The 20754-nt window shown below is 40.4% G+C and overlaps 1 pseudogene; it reads right to left on the bottom strand.

Moving 5' to 3' along the window:
- Positions 1–8531: 8531 nt before the first annotated feature.
- Positions 8532–19171, bottom strand: LOC106700921 (tigger transposable element-derived protein 1-like; annotated as a pseudogene).
- Between the last annotated feature and the right edge of the window lie 1583 nt (positions 19172–20754).

Genomic DNA, 20754 nt, shown 5'->3' on the forward strand with positions numbered 1-20754 from the left:
TCCTTCTCCAATGCATGAAAGTAAAAAGTGAAAGTGAAGTCGCTCAGTCGTGTCTGACTCTTAGTGACCCCATGCACTGTAGCCTACCAGGCTCCTCTGCCCGCGGGATTTTCCAGGCAAGAGTACTGGAGTGGGGTGCCATTGCCTTCTCCAGAAATAGATTATAGTAATTTTTAAATTAATTATTGATAGAGTATAGTTGCTTTACAATGCTATAGTGGCTTTACAATGTGTTAGTTAATGCTGTACAGCAAAATGAATCATATGTATATGTATACATACCTACATGTATACATATATCCCCTCTTTTTTTATTTCCTTCCCAGTTAGGTCACCACAGAGCATTGAGTAAGTTCCCTGTGCTATCCAGTATGTTCTTATTAATTATCTATTTTATCCACAGTACCAATAATGTATACATGTCAATCCTAATCTCCCAATTATCTCACCACCCGTCTTTTCCCCTTGGCGTCCATGTTTATTCTCTACACTTTTATTTCTGTTTTGCAAGTGCAATCATCTATACCATTTTTTCTAGGAATATCACAGATGGCTTCCACTGGAGGGTGTGTTGGATTCATTACGATAGACCAGGGGAGAAGGGCATAGGAGTCAGGTCCACCAGGACTAAACTTGCTGGGCAAAGGCCTGATAGCTAACGTACAATATCTGCCTTAGTTTCTGCCTTAGCTTCCCTGGTGGCTCAGACAGTAAGGCATCTGCCTGCAACAAGGAGACCCCGGTTCGATCCCTGGGTCAGGAAGATCCCCTGGAATAGGAAATGGAAACCCACTCCAGTACTCTTGCCTGGAAAATCCCATGGATGGAGGACCCTGGTGGGCTACATTCCATGGGGTCGCAACGAGTTGGACACGACTGAGCGACTTCACTTTAATTCTTTCTTTCTTAGTTTCACAGTGTTGTGACTAATGACCACAAACTTGGTGTTCAAGTAGCAGAAATGTACTCTCACGTAGTTCTGGAGGTTAGAAGTCCAGAATCAAGCTGCCAGCAGGGCCATGGACCCACTGAAGGCCTTAAGAAGGCCTTGCCTGCATTTCTAGTTTCTGGTGGCCCCAGGCTCATGGCTAAACTGTGTTACTCCCATCTTGCTCTCCCAGTCAGTACTTCTGTCTTCACAGGACTTTCTCTCTGTCTCTGAGTGTCCTTTCTATCTCTTATAAAGGCATCCTCATTGGATTTGAGGCCCTCCTTAATCTAATATGATATCATCTCAGTTCTTAAGTATGTTTGCAAAGACTGCATTCCCAAATAGTGTTACAAAATTCTATTTCCAAACTCTGGGTTATAGGTGTGTGTGAACTAGGTGGACTCTATTCGACTAACCACAGTATTTAAAGATACTTGGTAACCCTTGATTTAGACCAATTTGAAGTTGTTTATTGATCCATGGTTCATTTAGGTAATAAAGATTTATTGAAAACCTGGGCTATGGCAGACCAGGGCCAGGAATGAGGAAGCTGCCCACCAACAAACACGAACCATACCTTCATGGAGCTTACAGTCTAGACACATCCATGGGGGTCCACTCAGGTAGATGGGACTCTTCTGTACATGGTTTTAAAGTGTTTCTCTCCCAATTAACTTGATCATGCACATGGTTTTCAGCATACACTTCTAATGGAAATTTCTGTATTTATTTATTACATTATTACATGAGCTACTCTACTAGTACATACGTATATTACAGGGCATCATAACATGACTTTAAAAAGAATCACTATAATAAATATAAATAGGGATTAAAGTTCTAATATTGTCCTTCAGATCTCATCAGTTATTTTATGCGAGTCATCCTCTTTTGCAAGAATGCTGTCTAGATGGCTGTTACACTGCAGGTCTTGGGAGCAGTGTCATGGTTCTAGATGTGTCTTTTTGTTTGGAGCAACACTCCATCCAAAACTGAGGATCCAAGTGGCAAGTAGTAGCCTCTGAGATGTTGGGTTTGACAAGTAATTTTCCAGGTCTTGGCACTGCCTCTCAACCCTCAAAGGCATACTGAGGCTCAGGCCAGAAGGAATGAGATGCAAATAAAGGCAGAGGCCAGCTGTAAGGATTTAATAATCATGACAAAGGTTGGGAGAAATCTGAAGTTTATTGGTCTGCTAGGCAAGTGGTACTTGGATTCTGGACAGAGGTCCCAATGGGCTGTCAGCGTCAGTTAGGGATGGCTTAACTGGATGGTGTAAGTTAATCTGGATGAGGCTGAACTTGAGGAGTGAATTTCTCTGTGTTTGAAACTGGGAAGACAGGGAAATGCAAGGGGACACTGCTTCAGCTTCCGAGTAACTTGATGACTTGTAAAAAAAATTTAATCTCATAAACCTTATTTATCCCAGTAAAATGAAGGTAATTGTTGGTCAGTCGCAAAGTCATGTCCTACTCTTTGTGACCCCATGAACTGCAGAGAGTGAAAAAGTTGGCTTAAAGCTCACCATTCAGAAAACTAAGATCATGGCATCCAGTCCCATAACTTCATGGGAAATAGATGGGGAAACAGTGGAAACACTGTCAGACTTTATTTTTTTGGACTCCAAAATCACTGCATATGGTGACTGCAGCCATGACATTAAAAGACGCTTACTCCTTGGAAGAAAAGTTATGACCAACCTAGATAGCATATTCAAAAGCAGAAACATTACTTTGCCAACAAAGGTCTGTGTAGTCAAGGCTATGGTTTTTCCAGTGGTCATGTATGGATGTGAGAGTTCGACTATGAAGAAAGCTGAGTGCTGAAGAATTGATGCTTTTGAACTGTGGTGTTGGAGAAGACTGTTGAGAGTCCCTTGGACTGCAAGGAGATCCAACCAGTCCATTCTAAAGGAAATCAGCCCTGGTATTTCTTTGGAAGGAATGATGCTAAAGCTGAAACTCCAGTACTTTGGCCACCTTATGCAAAGACTTGACTTATTGGGAAAGACTCTGATGGTGGGAGGGATTGGGGCCAGGAGGAGAAGGGGACGACAGAGGATGAGATGGCTGGATGGCATCACTGACTCGATGGACGTGAGTCTGAGTGAACTCCGGGAGTTGGTGATGGACAGGGAGGCCTGGCGTGCTGCGCTTCATGGGGTCGCAAAGAGTCGGACACGACTGAATAACTGATCTGAACTGAACTGAAGTGAACTGAACTGCAGCATACCAGGCTCCCCCATCCTTCATTGTCTCTTGGAGTTTGCTCAGATTCATGTCCACTGAGTTGGTGATGCTATCTAACTATCTCATCCTGTTCCCCCCTTCTCCTTTTGCCTTCAATCTTTCCCAGCATCAGGGTCTTTTCCAATGAGTTAGCTCTTCACATCTAGTGGCCAAGGTATTACCAAAATTTAACAACACTTAAACTATTTGAAATCAGGGTCTTGGATCAGGAAATCTTTTGACATCTCTTCCAGAAATAAGACAAACCGTTGTAAGATCCCAGTGTCATTCAGTAAGTTAAATGTTTGCAAGAGAAGGGACTGTTGACTTTTCTAAGAAAAGTTAAAATTTCATACCCCGAGTTGAAGAAGAATCATTTTAGGGGTAAATATATTTATTCATGGACTCAGGAGTATCAAGGAAAACATTAAGCTGTGGAATGTTTGCCTAAAGAGGTGTGGTTGATTCATAAGTGAGTATCTTTGAAGGAACTTGACAGAACAAACAGATATAATTGCTGCCTTCACGAATGTTGTGCTGTCTGAGAGCGATGCTGGACAGTCCTTCATGTTCAGAGGGGAAGGAGATTTGTTGAGAATAGAGGTAACCAATAGAGTTTATTAAAAATAGACACCAGGGGAATGAATACTGATTTAGTGTTTAGAAGACTTTGATTCTCATCTGTTATTGAGGCTACCCATTCCGGTATACCTTTGAAAGTATTTTCTGCTCATTTTTAACTATTGTGTTAAGCCTTTAAAAACTATCAAAAGAAATTCAACTGTAATATCATATTATTTGTGAGGCTTATTTTTCAAAATCATTAATTTATTGACTTTTGACTGTGTTGGGTCTTTGTTGCTTTGCATGGGCTTTCTCTAGTTGCAGCAAGTGGGGGCTACTCTTCACTGAGCTGTGCGGCTTCTTATTTTGGTGGTTCTTCTTGTTATAGTCCATGGGGTCACAAAGAGTTAGATGCAGCTTAGTGCCTAAACCAGAGAAGGCAATGGCACCCCACTCCAGTACTCTTGCCTGGAAAATCCCATGGACGGAGGAGCCTGGTAGGCTGCAGTCCACGGGGTCGCTAGAGTCAGACACGACTGAGCAACTTCACTTTCACTTTTCACTTTCATGCACTGGAGAAGGAAATGGCAACCCCCTCCAGTGTTCTTGCCTGGAGAATCCCAGGGACAGGGGAGCCTGGTGGGCTGCCATCTATGGGCTCGCACAGAGTTGGACACGACTAAAGTGACTTAGCAGCAGCAGCAGTGCCTAAACAACAGTAACTTGTTGCAGAGCACAGGCTCTAGGTGCGTGGGCTTGAAGAGTTTCAGCTCATGGGCTCAAGAGCGCAGGCTCAGCAGCTGCAGCACACAGGCTTAGTTGCTCCACAGCGGGTGGAACCTTTCCAGACTAGGGATTGAACCCATGTCCCCTGCATTGGCAGACCGATTCCCATCTACTGTGCCACCCCCCAGGGAAGTGCTGTGCTGCTTATTTTAGATAAGAAGTGAAATGCCTGCATACTTCTGAGTGATTTTATTTGACAAAAATTACAGAATCACTCAAATTGAGTGATCAGTGGATTGAACATCAGAAGGCCTGATTCTGCCCATAGGTCTGCTATTCATTAGATTTTTACCTTCTGTTTGTGAAGTTAAGTCCTTTTCCCTCTCTGAGGCTGTTTTCCTCTTTTATAAGATAAAGAAGCTATAATGGTTATCTCTTGGTTTCCTAATGAGATGCTCCCTAATTCTGAGTTACTGCTATGCTCTCAGGATTCCACTAACAGCTTCCAGCCCTCATCTGCCTGGCTCAGACAGTTCACATTCCATTAATGCTTTCCTAACTAGTCTTTACCTCTGAGAGAGGCAACTGTTCTCTTTTTAGTAACTTCACTTGATGCTCTGTGTTATTGTACCATGCCATGTGGATCAGTTTGGGTTCAGTGCAAGATAGAAAAGGCCAGTGATTTCAAGCAGTGTTTCAATCAGGTAGTTGGATTGAACTTAGAAAGCCCTACTGGACTATTGATTTAGGTCATACTTGAATGGTCTAGTGGTTTTCCCTACTTTTTTCAATTTAAGTCTGAATTGGCAATAAGGAGTTCATGATCTGAGCCACAGTCAGCTCCTTTGACTGTGTGGATCACAATAAACTGTGGAAAATTCTGAAAGAGATGGGAATACCAGACCACCTAACCTGCCTCTTGAGAAACTTATATGCAGGTCAGGAAGCCACAGTTAGAACTGGACATGGAACAGACTGATTCCAAATAGGAAAAGGAGGACTTCAAGGCTGTGTATTGTCACCCTTCTTATTTAACTTCTATGCAGAGTACATCATGAGAAACGCTGGGCTGGAAGAAGCACAAGCTGGAATCAAGATTGCCGGGAGAAATATCAATAACCTCAGATATGCAGATGACATCACCCTTATGGCAGAAAATGAAGAGGAACTAAAAAGCCTCTTGATGAAAGTGAAAGAGGAGAGTGAAAAAGTTGCCTTAAAGCTCAACATTCAGAAAACTAAGATCATGGCATCCGGTCCCATCACTTCATGGGAAATAGATGGGGGAACAGTGCAAACAGAGTCAGACTTTATTTTTTTGGGCTCCAAAATCACTGCAGATGGTGATTGCAGCCATGAAATTAAAAGACGCTTACTCCTTGGAAGGAAAGTTATGACCAACCTAGATAGCATATTCAAAAGCAGAGACATTACTTTGCCAACAAGGGTCCATCTAGTCAAGGCTATGGTTTTTCCAGTGGTCATGTACGGATGTGAGAGTTGGACTGTGAAGAAAGCTGAGCACTGAAGAATCGAAGCTTTTGAACTGTGGTGTTGGAGAAGACTCTTGAGAGTCTCTTGGACTGCAAGGAGATCCAACCAGTCCATCCGAAAGGAGATCAGTCCTGGGTGTTCATTGAAAGGAGTGATGCTGAAGCTGAAAATCCAATACTTTGGCCACCTCATGCAAAGAACTGACTCATTGGAAAAGACCCTGATGCTGGGAGGGATTGGGGACAGGAGGAGAAGGGGATGGCAGAGGATGAGATGGCTGGATGGCATCACCAACTCGATTGACATGAGTTTGAGTGAACTCCAGGAGATGGTGATGGACAGGGAGTCCTGGCGTGCTGTGATTCACGGGGTTGCATAGAGCTGGACACGACTGAGCGACTGAACTGAACTGAACTGTTGATGTGAAGTTCATACCACCTAAGCTCGTACCCAGAGGTCAGAAACGTGCTGCTGCCACACCTATTCCGATGGCCATAAGGCTGGTAACTGGGCTCTGCAGCATGGAGTCCAGTCACCACAAACATCTGTAATCTTGCTTAGCAGTATCAATAGTGGCAGCAAGATGGTTGTCACTTCATGTTCATTTATAAACTATCATTCAAGTACATCAGGTGAGTCCTGTTTCAGACGTGGAGACTTAGCTTCAAGTGCACATGGGAAACGCAGGGACCACATTTTCAGTCTCTTTACAGAGAAGGTGGGTGGGACTGTGGTTAGGAAGGCTAACCCAAATGTCTACCATAGTATGTAAAAGGCTTGACATGTTGAACTCATTTATTTTACATGTATGTTTCTACAGACTGTAAGCTCTCCAAGGGCAGGGACCACATCTTAGTAATACATATACCAATAAATTAGGGAGAACAGATGTTCAAAGGATTACAACCCATTCAGAAAATGTGTATCAACATTAAACAATGAGAAAAAACTAAACAAAGCTATATGATGGGCTAACAAAGTCTAATTGAGAGACAATTCAGGGCTGGAGTGGCTGAAAATCTTTAAAAAAAATACAAATCACAATAAGAGTTTGAAGAATGGCAGAATTTGGATGGACTCAAAGACAAAGATAAGAAAGATGTTCTTAAGTTGTGGTACCTATAGACAATGAAATATTAGTCAGCTATTAAAAAGAATGAAATAATGGCATTTGCAACAACATGGATGGTCCTCAAGATTATTACACTAAGTAAGTCAGACAGAGAAAGAAGACTATAGGATGATATCACTTGTATGTGGAATCTAAAAAGAAAGCATGATACAGATGAACTTATCACAAAACAGAAACAGACTCACAGACTTAGAGAATGAACGTAATGGTTACCAGAGGAGAAACATGGGGGCAAGGGATAGTTAAGGAGCTTAGGGTTGACAAAAAGGTTTTAAATCCCTTGTATACCTGTAGTTTATATAGTATTATATATCAGCTATACATCAATTTAAAAAATGGAATAAAAAAAAGGATATGATGTTCCCATTAGGAGAATCCAATAGTTGGTTCCATGGGTGCCTACTGCTACCTCTTCTGAGTCAGGAAGTTTCTCACATACAAAAATTGTTTTCATGTATTCATTAATTCATTTAGCAGATTTTTATTAAGTGGCTATTATTGATAGATATGTCATCTATTTCTTAAGGGGCTAGAGCTCTAATGAGGAGTACAGCACAATAAAAACATAACCAGACAAGTACTAAACCTTAGAAGATACAGCAAATATTTTCAGAAGTTGTCTGAAACTCGCTCTTATATTTTGGAATGGTTTGTGTGAATAATTCTCCCCATTTTTTCTGACATGTGTCATTTGAATGGTTTCTAGTATGTTTGGCAGTGTAAACATTTTCCTATTGCTCTACCAGATGACCTCATTGTCTCCATGTTTAATAGTTGCTTTACACTAGTCCATGGGGTCACAAAGAGTTGGCCATGACTAAGCAACTTTCACTTTCCACTATAATAGACGTTAACACAGTTGTGGAGAGGAGGGTAATGATAAGACTTTAAGTAAGGGATATAGAGTGTAGTTGGTCTGTGTATTCTGCTTCATCCCCTATCTTTTGGAAGCATGGGTTAAACAAAAATATAGTAAGTACAAATGATACTAAATTTGCGGCTTTGTATGTGTGTTAGTTGCTCAGTCATGTCCAACTCTCTGCAACCCCATAGACTGCAGCCCACCAGGCCCCTCCGCCCATGGGATTGTCCAGGCAAGAACACTGGAGAGGGTTGCCATTTTCCTCTCCAAAAGGAACTATAGAAAGAAAGAAAGTGAAGTCGCTCAGTCGTGTCTGACTCTTTGCAACCCCCTGGACTGTATGTAGCCTACCAGGTTCCTCCATCCATGGAATTCTCCATACTGGAGTGGGTTGCCATTTCCTACTCCAATTTGGAGCTTTAGGTAAAGATAATGTTCAGAGTGAAAATAAATCTTTTTAGAGCCTGTTAATGAGTTCAGACTCATACCTGTCTTCTATAAATATTGGCTGATCTGTTCATGTATTGGTATAGCAAGCTCAAATGCAGCACCCCGACTTAATCAGTGCTCCAGGCCTGCAGACTGCACGTTTCCTCAACGGCAGTGACTGTGTCGGTCTTGGGAATGCCGCCTCCACTTCCCTTTCCTTTGCCCACCCTGGGAGTCATTGGTCACGCTTTCTGCCACTGTCACGCTATTGTGTGATCGTTCTACAAATTCTTCCCACCACTTTGCTGTTTTATTTCTATTGTGCCAACTATTCTGAACCATCTACAGTTGAAAAATGTCCTCCTACATTCCTAAGCATTTATACAAGTGATGAAAAAGAATTGTTTTTAGGGAAAATTCCTGAGTGAAAGACTGTTTATTTATCCAATCAGAGGAGTGACATTTACTTTAACCTTTAGAAAGAACAATCCCAGAAGGGTGCATATATGTATATTTTATATTCTTTTGTTACAAAGTGTTTGAAGCAGATTGGTTAGAAAAATACTAATTGAGCTCATATTTATTATTGCTTCTAATGTATAATCTGCCTTTATTTTATAATGTTTATAATGTAAAAAACATGCAAGATAAAGAAAAATTAAATTATCATAAAGTCCAAACTACAAAGATAAACCATGTTATTACTAAAATGTATTTCTTTCTATTTGTCTCATATAGCTATGACATAAAAGAAATAGCTATGTGTATCCTTTTTTTATTGATGTATAGTTACCTTACAGTTGTGCGTTAGTTTCTGATGTACCATAAAATAAATCAGCTATACGTATACATATACCACCTCTTTTTTGAATTTCCTTCCCATTTAGTCACCACAGAGTATTGAGTAGAGTTCCCTGAGGAGTACAGTAGTTACACCTCATTAGTTATCTATTTTATACATAGTAGTGTGTGTATATATATATATATATTAATCCCAATTTCCCAATTCATACTCTCCTCCTTGGTATCCATACATTTGTTCTCTTCTGCTGTATCTCTATTTCTGCTTTGCAAATATGTTCATCTCTATATGTATTCTTATAGCATTTTTTTAGATTAGTTGTAAATGGTGCCTTTCCTCCAGTAGGTTATTTTTAAACATTCTACCTTTCTCGTGTGGATCCCACTCAAAGCTGTTTCTGGTTTATATAGTAATTGGGGTCATCACTGCAGACTTTCTGCTCTGAGAGGATCCATAATTCAATGGAGAGCAAATTCCTGAAACTTTTGGGGAATAACTGGTAGAAAAGAGGAGATATGTAATCCCAAATGGGGGTGAAAATTACCTGAGACACTCCTACGGTGACATTCAGCAGATGGATTTTGAATGTGTTAAGGGATCTCAGGAAAGGCAGAACTTCAGGTTCCTTTGGTTAACACTTTTTTTTTTTTTTTTCTCAGTCCTTAAGTTTCAGATTGTCATTTTGGGAAAGAATCTTCTTTTCCCTCCATAGTGCCCTTGATACTGCTTTCGATCTATTTCAGTTGAATATGTTTAAGGGCATGTTTGTACAGAGGAGACATGTCAAATATTGCTTTCTATTGATTGTATTTATGTGCTGCTAAGTGTGGGTTCGATTCTATCAGTTACAGATTCTAACAGTTGAACACTCCTCTTCAGCACTCCCCAGAGCTCTGTCTGGTGATGTTCACACAATGGAAGTGTGACCTTGAGTTATCCACTCAGCTTCAGGCCCTGTGGCCATCTCTACCAAGTTGTATAATGTGGCAACCAATTCAATACCTGAAGTTTTCCTGAAGACCTGAGACTTATCTCTGATTTGTCACTCAGTTTGTTACACATGTGAGCATTTTCTAATGTTAGAACTATAATTATTAGCTTCTGTGGTAGGTTGTTTGCTATTGTTGTTGTTCAGGCATTAAGTCATGTCTGACGCTTTGCAACTCCAAGGACTGTAGCACACCAGACTTCTCTGTCCTTTACTATCTCCTGGAGTTTGTTCAAACTCATATCCATCGAGTCAGTGATGCCATCCGACAATCTTGTCCTCTGTCATCCCCTTCTCCTCCTGCTTTCAATCTCTTTCAGCATCAGAGTCTTTTCCAATTAGTCAACTCTTCACATCAGGTGGCCAAAATATTGGAGTTTCAGCATCAGTCCTTCCAGTGAATATTTAGGGTTGAAATATTCAGGGTTGATTTCCTTTAAGACTGACTGATCTGATCTCCTTGCTGTCCAAGGGACTCTCGAGAGTCTTCTCCAGCACCACAGTTCACCACAGAAACCATCAATTTTTTGGTGCTTAGCCCTCTTTATGGTCCAACTCTCACATCCATACATGACTACTGGAAAAACCATAGTTTTTACTATACAGACGTTTGTTGGCAAAGTAATGTCTCTGCTTTTGAATATGCTGTCTAGGTTTGTCATAAACTTTCTTCCAAGGATCAAGTCTCTTTTAATTTCATGGCTGCAGTCACTGTCTGCAGTGATTTTGGAACCCAAGTAGATAAAATCTGTCACTGTTTCCATTTTCCCCCCATCTATTTGCCATGAAGTAATGGGACCAATGGCCATGATCTTCATTTATTGAATGTTGAGTTTTAAGCCAGCCTTTTCACTCTCCTCTTTCACCTTCATCAAGAGGCTCTTTGGTTCCTCTTTGTTTGCTGCCATTAGGATTCTTCTCATTCTTTAAGTGCACCCCTTTGCAATTCCAACTTGGTTTGGAGACCTCCCATTAAGCTACAGAAATTACTTCTCCTTACCCCTGCCCGTGGACTTGGCTTGTGACTTCCTTTGGCTAATAGGATATTCCAAAGTCGTGCAAACAGAGGTTTGAAAAATGTTTGCACGCTGTGGTATTCCTTCTTTTCCTGTGCTGGGAAAGCTGTTGCCATGTGAGCAAGCTGGATTCTCCTCTTTGAGTGTGAGAGAGAAAGTGGAGACAGGCCCAGCTCTCAGGTCAGCTTAGCCCCAGGAATCCAAGGCAGCTCATCCTAGACTCTCCAGCCTTCAGTGAGGCTGTCCCAACCAGAACGATCCAGTCAACCCACAGAAGCCTGATCAGCAAATGTTTGTTTTCTTCTCACTGGTTTCTTATGGGCATGGTTTATTATGCAGTAAAATTGAACTGATAAAGAAATGGGTACCAGAAGTGACAGGCTGCTGTAACAAAATTCTAAAAATGTAGCAATGCCTTTGGGATGAGCTAGCAAGTGAAGGCTGAAAAAGCAGCGAGGGGAAAAAATGGCAAACGATCTGTTAGTACAAGGCTAGGAAAATGTTGAGGAAGCAACAAAAGCTGGCTGAAAAAATGGTAATCTATGCTTCGTAGCCACAAAACAATTGACAAAACTGTCCCAGGATGGAAAAAAATGTACCCAATAAACTTGTTGTTATGCCTAAGATAATTTTATGGCCAATGGTTTAAGCGTCCATTGGCTTTTCCTGCTATGATATTGCAAGAAAAAGATGAGCTAAAGAAAGAATGATTTGGCAAGCAGAATTTAGCGATGTACAGGGAAGCCAAATTTTCTGGGTTGGAAAATAAACCTGATTTTCATCTCTAGTCTCTCCACAGAGCAAAAAGATTCTCAAAAAAAGAAATGGCTTCTCAGTAAAGGGTAAATTGAGGATATGGCAATTATATCCATTTGAAAGTCCTATGAAGATGTAAGGTAGTGTCCAGTAGAATCTCTCAGATAGACAAAAGGACTTCTAGTCATTGTAAGAACACTTTTCCATGTCAATCTGACATGGTGCCCTAAGACAGAGATGTATGTTTCCAAAGAAACTGTAGATACTACTTTGGGACCATGGGATGGATGTCATTTGGCTTCCTGGGAGGAACTCATTAAGCTTGAGAAAGCAATGCAAGATCGTTACAAAAAAAAAACAGAAATAGTTCAAAACCAAAAAGGAGGCCTCCGAGCTGCAATTTTCTATGGACAGGACTTGGGATTCTAAGGAAATTAGAGATATCAAGGGAACATTTCATACTACAATGGGCTCAATAAAGGACAGAAATGGTATGGACCTAAACAGAAGCAGAAGATATTAAGAAGAGGTGGCAAGAATTCACAGAAGAACTGTACAAAATGATCTTCATGATCCAGATAACCACAATGATGTGATCACTCAGCTAGAGCCAGGTTCTGGAAAGCAAAGTCAAGTGGGCCTCCTAAAAGATGATGCTGTGAAAGTGCTGCACTCAATATGCCAGCAAATTTGGAAAACTCAGCAGTGGCCACAGGACTGGAAAAGGTCAGTTTTCATTCCAATCCCAAAGAAGGGCAATGTGAAAAAATGTCCAAACTATCACACAATTGCACTCATTTCACATGCTAGAAAAGTAATGCTCAAAATTCTCCAAGCCAGGCTTCAACAGTCCATGAAGTGTGAAATTCCAGATGTCCAAGCTGGATTTAGAAAAGGCAGAGGAAGCAGAGATCAAATTGTTAGTATCCATCAGATCACAGAAAAAGGAAGAGAGTTCCAGAAAATCATCAAGCTCTGCTTCATTGACTATACTAAAGCCTTTGACTGTATGGATCACAACAAACTTTGAAAAAACTGAAAAGGGAATACCAGACCACCTGACCTGCCTCCTGGGAAATCTGTGTGCAGGTCAGGAAGCAACAGTTAGAACTGGACATGGAACAACAGACTGGTTCCAAATAGGAAAAGGAGTATGTCAAGGCTGTATATTGTCACCCTGCTTATTTAACTTATATGCAGAGTACATTGTCAGGGAATGTTTAACAGTAGGTTTCCTATGTGCTGTTTCTCATAAGTTCTTTGTTTCTTTTTAAGCGGGATAGCACACTGGTCCCAGGAACTGGGGTCATTTTGTGAGACAGGCTTGAATCTCCTTTAATAAACATTCTCTTTACGACAAAACTGCTTAGTCTCGATCCCCTTTCTTGAGATTTGGATTGTCTCCTGACCTTGTGACCATCATCATCCCTTGTTCCTTTGGTAACAGTTACTGTACATTTGGTTTTCTGATCTTTATCATTGATGAAAGAAACTTCTTGTACTACAGCCTATATAGACTCACAGAAAAATCATTAAAGCACCTTTGCTCCATCAGAGCTTGGGTCCTGTGTCTTTCTTTCTTTCTTTCTCTCTCTCTCACTCTCCTCGGCTGATTTCTTGGAGCACAGAGACCCGTCTTGCTCACTCTCCTGCCTGGGCTTCTAAGACTCTCTCGAGAAGGTGCCCTGTGCCTTCATCCCCTGAGAGAGGGCACCCGGTGCCTTCGTGAGAGACGCAAATCCTGTGTCAAGGACTTTATTGGTTTTCTGCATAAACCAGGGAGTATCAACCTCTTTCTCTCTTTTACTTTCTTATCATTGCCTCTGAACTGCCAGGTCCTGGCCATTAAAGGACTCCAACAGTACATCATGAGAAATACTGGACTGGATGAAGCATAAGCTGGAATCAAGATTGCTGGGAGAAATATTAATAACTTCAGATATGCAGATGACACCACCCTTGTGGCAGATCGAAGAGGAACTGAAGAGCCTCTTGATGAAAGTGAAAGAGGAGAGTGAAAAAGTTGGCTTAAAACTCAACAATCAAAAAAACTAAGATCACAGCATCCAGTCCCATCACTTCATGACAAATAGTTGGGAAAACAATGGAAAGAGCGACAGACTTTATTTTCTTGGGCTCCAAAATCACTGCAGATGGTGACTGCAGCCATGAAATTAAAGGACTCTTGCTCCTTGGAAGAAAAGCAATGACGGCACATTAAAAAGCAGAGACATTACTTTGCCAACAAATATCCATCTAGTCAAAGCTATGGCTTTTCAAGTAGTCATGTACGGATGTGAGAGTTGGACCATAAAGAAGGCTGAGTGCTAAAGAACTGATGATTTTGAACTGTGGTGTTGGAGAAGACTCTTGACAGTCCTTTGGACTGTAAGAATATCAAACCAGTCAATCCTAAAGGAAATCAGTCCTGAATATAATTCATTAGAAGGATTGATGCTGAAGCTGAAGCTCCAGTACTTTGACCATCTGATGCATAATGCCAACTTATTAGAAAATACCCTGATGCTTGGAAAGAGTGAAGACTGGAGGAGAAGGGGGCTACAGAGGATGAGATGGTTGGATGGCATCACCGACTCAATGACATGAGTTTGAGCAAACTCTGGGGGATGATGAAGGACAGGGAAGCCTGGTGTGCTTCAGTCCACAGGGTCATAAAGAATCAGACACAACTTAGCAACTGAACAATTCCCTTGAAGTATTAGATGTTGTGTGTATGTGTACGTGTGAAGTAAATGGAGAATTTTAGTGTATAAGTCTTTGAATAAAGGGCTTCCCTGGTCGCTCAGATGGTAAAGAATCTGCCTGCAATGCAGGAGACCCTGGTTTGATCCCTGGGTCGCAAAGATCTCCTGGAGAAGTGAATTGCTATCCACTCTAGTGTTCTTACCTGTAGAAGTCTTGCCTGGACAGAGGAGACTGGTGAATTCCATGGGGTCACAAAGAGTCAGACATGACTGAGCAACTAACACTTTCATACTGTGAATAAAGGGCCATACCTGAGGAGCAGCACCTGAAGATCTTCATCTCTATCTGGATCTGAATTTGATGAAGATCTTATACTTCAAGGCTGACATCATAATGAGATATGACTTTTGGGAATGTATTTTGCATGTGGGCAGAAAGTTTATTTTGTGACCAGAGGGCAACCTGTGGCTTGTTTGCAGAAATGGCTACAATAATTTCTACTATCTTTACACATTTCTTAGTATTGTGACTTGGTCATTACTTCCCAAGTGATGGAATCTGGTTCTTGTTCTTTTGAATGTGGGTATAGCCAAGTGAATTGTTTTAGCCAAAGGGACATGAAGAAATAAGACAAAAGTTCAGGTTCGTAAATGGTTGCACATTTAAGATGTGCTGTCTGTGGCTGCACACACTGTCCTCAAACAAGGATGAAAAGACCTGTGCTAGCTGCTGGAGGGCCACATGGAGGAGAACCAGGGAGAAGCAGCTCAGATTTCCAGGCTGATGTGTGAGGCCATCGTGAGCATCTAGCTCCAGCTGAGCATCTACTCATGGCAGCTACTTGACTGAGACCCAGAGAAGACCAGCTTCACAGCCCAACTGATCCCAGCCAATCAACCACATCATAATCTATCAAGGGACTGTTGCTCTAAGTAGCTAAGTTTTGAAGTGGTCTGTTAGGTAGCACCAGCTAATTGATTGTCTCTATCCATTCATCTGTTGATGAACATCTGGGTCGCTTCCATGTCTTGGGTATTGTAAACAGTGCTGCAGTGAACACTGGGGTGCATATGTCTTTCTGCATTATGGTTTTCTCAGGATATATGCTCAAGAGTGGGGTAGATCTATTTGTAGTTTTTTAAGCAACCTTCATACTTTCTCCATAAAGGATGCACCAATTTACATTTCCATCAACAGTCCAAGAGGGTTCCCTTGATGTATGTACACAGCCATGTGTAAAATAGATAGCTATTGGGAAACTGCTGCATAGCACAGGAAGCTCAGCTCAGTGCTCTGTGGTGATCTAGATGGGTGGGATGTGGAGGGGGGAAAGGAGGGCCACAAGCGAGTGGATATATGTGTACATATAACTAATTTACTTCATTGTATAACATTGTAAATGAACATGTAAATGTACCCCAATTATTAAAAAAAATAATTGATCCAGATTCTCTATTAAAATACAATTTAAAGTGGGAGAGCTCCATAAAATAAAAAAAAATCTTTTTAAAGTTAAATACTAAGACAAAAAAATTCCTTTTTTTTTTTTTGCTTTTGCCTTCGTATCTTGACTATACTTGAATTTCAAGTAGTTTAGCTAATACCCTACCTGCTTTCCTTTCTTTGAAGACTTTAGTGTTTGATTTTGGATTCCCTTGCAAGGTACCCTGGTAATTAATCAGTTTTGACCTGTTTAATTTTGTTTAAATTTGACCTGTCACATTTATAGGACTCCCAATTTTCTTCCTGGAAAATTCTTTTCCTCCTTAAAAACATTCTTTGCCCTCACCTTCTCCTTTTTTAAAACAGCCTTCTTTCCTTCTTTCCTTTGCCATTTAAGCATTTAGTGTTTATTTTCAAATTCCTGTTCTTTTTGGGCTGAGTCAAACATTTTCCCTGAGTTTCCAATAAGCTGTTCTTAAACTGTCTCCAGGCTTCTTCATGGTTATTTACTTTCAAAACTATTTCTTTCAGATTTTTTCCCCTAAGAAAAGCCCACATTTTGTCATAGTTCCCTTTTCTAAAACTAACTTCATGAGGAATATTTCTGGTTTCCTTTCTAGCCAGGATGCTGAACTTAATCACATGGTAATTGCTGCTAACCAGGCACTCCCTGGGGACAGTATCTCTCTTATGAACTTTCCTATGAATGAACAGTCTATTCACACTGTTCATGGGATCGAGAATACTGGAGTGGTTTGCCATCCCTTCCTCCAGTGAACCACGTTTTGTAAGAACTCTTCACTATGACCCATCTGTTTTGGGTGGCCCTGCACGTCATGGCTCATAGCTTCATTGAGTTATGCAAGCCCCTTCACCATGCCCCTGTAATATTGAACGCTGGTAGAGGATGAGATTGTAGGATAGCATCACCAACTCAGTGGACATGAACTGAGCGAACTCCAGGACAGAGTGAAGGACAGGGAAGCCTGGTGTGCTGCAGTCCATAGGGTTGCAAAGAGCTGGACACGACTTAGGGAACAACACAATAGAATGGATAAGCAGGCACCATTGCCTGTCTTCTGAGATGGCTGAAAACCAAGGCTTGTCCATTTACGTAAAGTGTATCCCCGAGGATACACTATTCAGGTGGAAATGAAGTAGAAGGGAAAATTCTATTTGGTTATTTCCTTTGGCCCTTTTCTGACTCCTCAGCCCCATTTTCTGAGGACATGCCATTTTAGCATTTCTGTTACAGTTATTTGTAGAATCATTTTAGCTTCCAGCCCAGACTCAAGATATTTAATAGGGTCTAGGTTTCAGCCATCTTTTTACCTCTTGGAGTGAACCTAGCAGCTGGGCAGTAGGTTATAATATTATAAATGTTACATTATAAATATCTGAGTAAATGAACAATTAATAAATTAATTGATGAATGAAAACAAGCTATGAGCTAGGTCAAGAATGGCTTTGGTAGGAAAAAAGGGAAGGTTGTGCCAGATAAGTGGTCTTTCTGAATGAACTTTGTGCCTCTCCATGGTTGTCTAGTCTTGCCCTCCTCTCTTACTATGCCTCCCTTAAAGGAAAGAGACTGGGTTGAAGACATAGAAGCTCCACAGCAACAAATATTCTTCTTCCTCACCTCTGCCTGTATCTACAACAGAGCTATTGTGTATTGCTTAAAGGGAATTTGGACTTGCTGTACCTGGATCTGCTGATATCCTTAAAAGCTAGAGGAAATATGGAAGATGCCACTCCAGGTGGCATAGATTTTGGATCTTTTTTATTACCCATTAAAATAAACAAAGCAATGACTATAACAAAACCAAGGATCCATATACAGGCATACCTTGGAGATAATGCTGGTTCAAATCAAGGCTGCCACAATAAGGCAAGTAACACAAATATTTTGGTTTTCCAGTATATATAAAAGTTATGTTTAGTATACTATATTAGGTGTGTAAATAAGATTATATTAATATATAAAAATGCACAAACCTTAATTAAAAATATATTACCAGGATATAAAAATATATAACCATCCTCAGAGCCTTCAGTGATTGCTAATCTTTTTGCTGGTGGAGGGTCTTATCTGGGTGTTGATGGCTGCTGACTAATCAAGGTGGTGGTACTGAATGAAGGTTGGGGTGGGTTGTGGCAGTTTCTTAAAAAAAGACAACAATGAAATTTATCACATCAATTGACTCTTCTTTTTACAAACAATTTCTCTGTAGTATGCAATGCTGTTTGATAGCATTTTGCTCTCAGTAGAATTTCTTTCAAAATTGGAGTTAATCCTTTCAAACCCTCTCATTGTTTTCTCAACTAAGTTTATGTAATATTATAAATCCTTTGTTGTCATTTCAACAATCTGTATAGCATCTTCACCAGGAATAGTTTCTATCATAAGAAACCACTTTCTTTGTTCATTTATAAGAAGCAACTCCTGCTCATTCAAGTTTTACCATGAAAAGGCAGCAAGCCAGTCAAATCATCAGGCTCCATTTCTAATTTTAATCCTTTTGCCATTTCCACCAGGTCTTCAGTTACTTCCTCTACTGAAGGCTTAAACCCCTCAAAGTCATCCATGAGGGCTGAAATCAACTTTTTCCATACTCCTTTTAATGGTGATGTTTTGACCTTTTACCATGAATATCGAATGTTTTTAATGACATGTAGAATAGTAAATCCTTTCAGGGGTTTTCAATTGACTTTGCCCAGATCCATCAGAGAAATCACTATCTATGGCAGCTATAGTTTTACAAAACATATTTCTTAACTAATAAGACTTTAACATTGAAATTGCTCCTTAATCCAGGGGCTGCAAAATAAGCGTTACATTAACAGGCATGAAAACTACATTAATTTCATTGTCTATCTCCATCAGAGCTCTTGAGTGACTAGATGTGTTGTCAATGAGCAGTCATGTTTTGAAAGGAATCTTTTATTCAGAGCAGTATGTCTCAACAATGGGCTTAAAATATTAAGTAAACTGTGTTGTAAATAGGTGTATTGTCATCCCGGCTTTGTTGTTCCACTCTAAAGAGCTTGTCCTTTGATGCTGTGAAGTCAGGCTCAACTTCTTCTCTCTTGACATCAAGATATCCTTGACGGCATCTTCTTCTCATAAAGGCTATTTTGTTTACAGTGAGAATCTGTTCTTTGGTATATCCACCCTTATTAATTATCGTAACTAGATCTTCTAGATAACTTGCTGCAATTTCTATGTCAACACTTGCTGCTTCACCTTGCATTTCTATGTTATAGACTTGGTATCTTTCCTTGAACCTCATGAACCAACCCCTGTAAGCTTCAAACTTTTCTTCTGCAGCTTCCTCGCCTCTCTCAGCCTTTACGGAATTAAAGAGTGAGGGTCTTGCTCTGTATGAATCTTTGGCTTATGGGAATGTTGTGGCTGGTTTGTCCTATCCAGACCACTAAAGCTTTCTCCATATCAGAAAGAAAGCTGTTTTGCTTTCTTATCATTAATGTGTTCACTGAAGTAGTGATATAGAGGTTCATAGACAAGGTTCAACATGTTTATCATAGGAGTCCTTATATGAAAAATATGTCACGGAAACAAAATATACTTATATTGTCATCGGAGTTTTCAACAGCAAAACTTTATAGATAGAGTAACGTTTTGCTGTTGTTGCTATCTCATTGTTCAGTCATTTCCAACTTGTTTGTGATCCCATAATCTGTAGCTCACCAGGCTCCTCTGTCTATGGGATTCTCCAGGCAAGATTACTGGAGTGGATTCCCATTTCCTCCTCCAGGGGATCTTCCTGATCCAGGGATCAAACCCCCATCTCTATAGAAAGAAAATGTTAGCCACATTTCTTATGTAGAGAAACTGTCAACATAAAGACTGCAAACAAATAGTTATGAACCTGTAGTAATTCATAAAATATTTTTCCTATGAGCTTTATCTGAATAATTTGTTAAAGAATGAGCTTCAGCTATCCAAAAGATTAGAAAGACATTGACTGTAATGCTTATGCTTTCTGCCAATATAGACATGGGAAAATGATCAAAAATGAGAAGAGACTAGGGAGAATTTATGAAAAAAAGAATAAACTTGCGATTGCTTTATGGGTATTAACTGGGAGTAAAAATGTGTTACTCCATGTAGGATATTGTGCAAAAAGGGAAGGGAGAAGGAAAGGTCACTAGCTAATTTCAATATAGCCCACAGTGGGGAATCAATAAACAATAGCCAAAATAAAATTAAGGGTAGTATAAAAAGATAGTAATACATATTATAAGGTTCAAGTTTAGTGTGTTTATGTATGCATATATATATACCTATTTATTTATGTATGTAATGGAACTAAGGCAAAACATATTGATGTATCAATCATGTCAATAAATTAAAATATGCTAAATAACTATTAAATTAAAATACAGACTAATAACAATAACCCTGTGTACGAGACAGCAAAAGAGACACTGATGTATAGGTCAGTCTTATGGACTCTGTGGGAGAGGGAGAGGGAGAAGGTGGGGAGATTTGGGAGAATGGCATTGAAATACGTATAATATCATATATGGAACGAGTCACCAGTCCAGGTTCGATGCACGATACTGGATGCTTGGGGCTGGTGCACTGGGATGACCCAGAGGGAGGGTATGGGGAGGGAGGAGGGAGGAGGGTTCAGGATGGGGAACACAGGTATA

The sequence above is a fragment of the Bos mutus genome, chromosome 17 (assembly GCF_027580195.1).
Source record: "Bos mutus isolate GX-2022 chromosome 17, NWIPB_WYAK_1.1, whole genome shotgun sequence".
NCBI lineage: Eukaryota > Metazoa > Chordata > Mammalia > Artiodactyla > Bovidae > Bos > Bos mutus.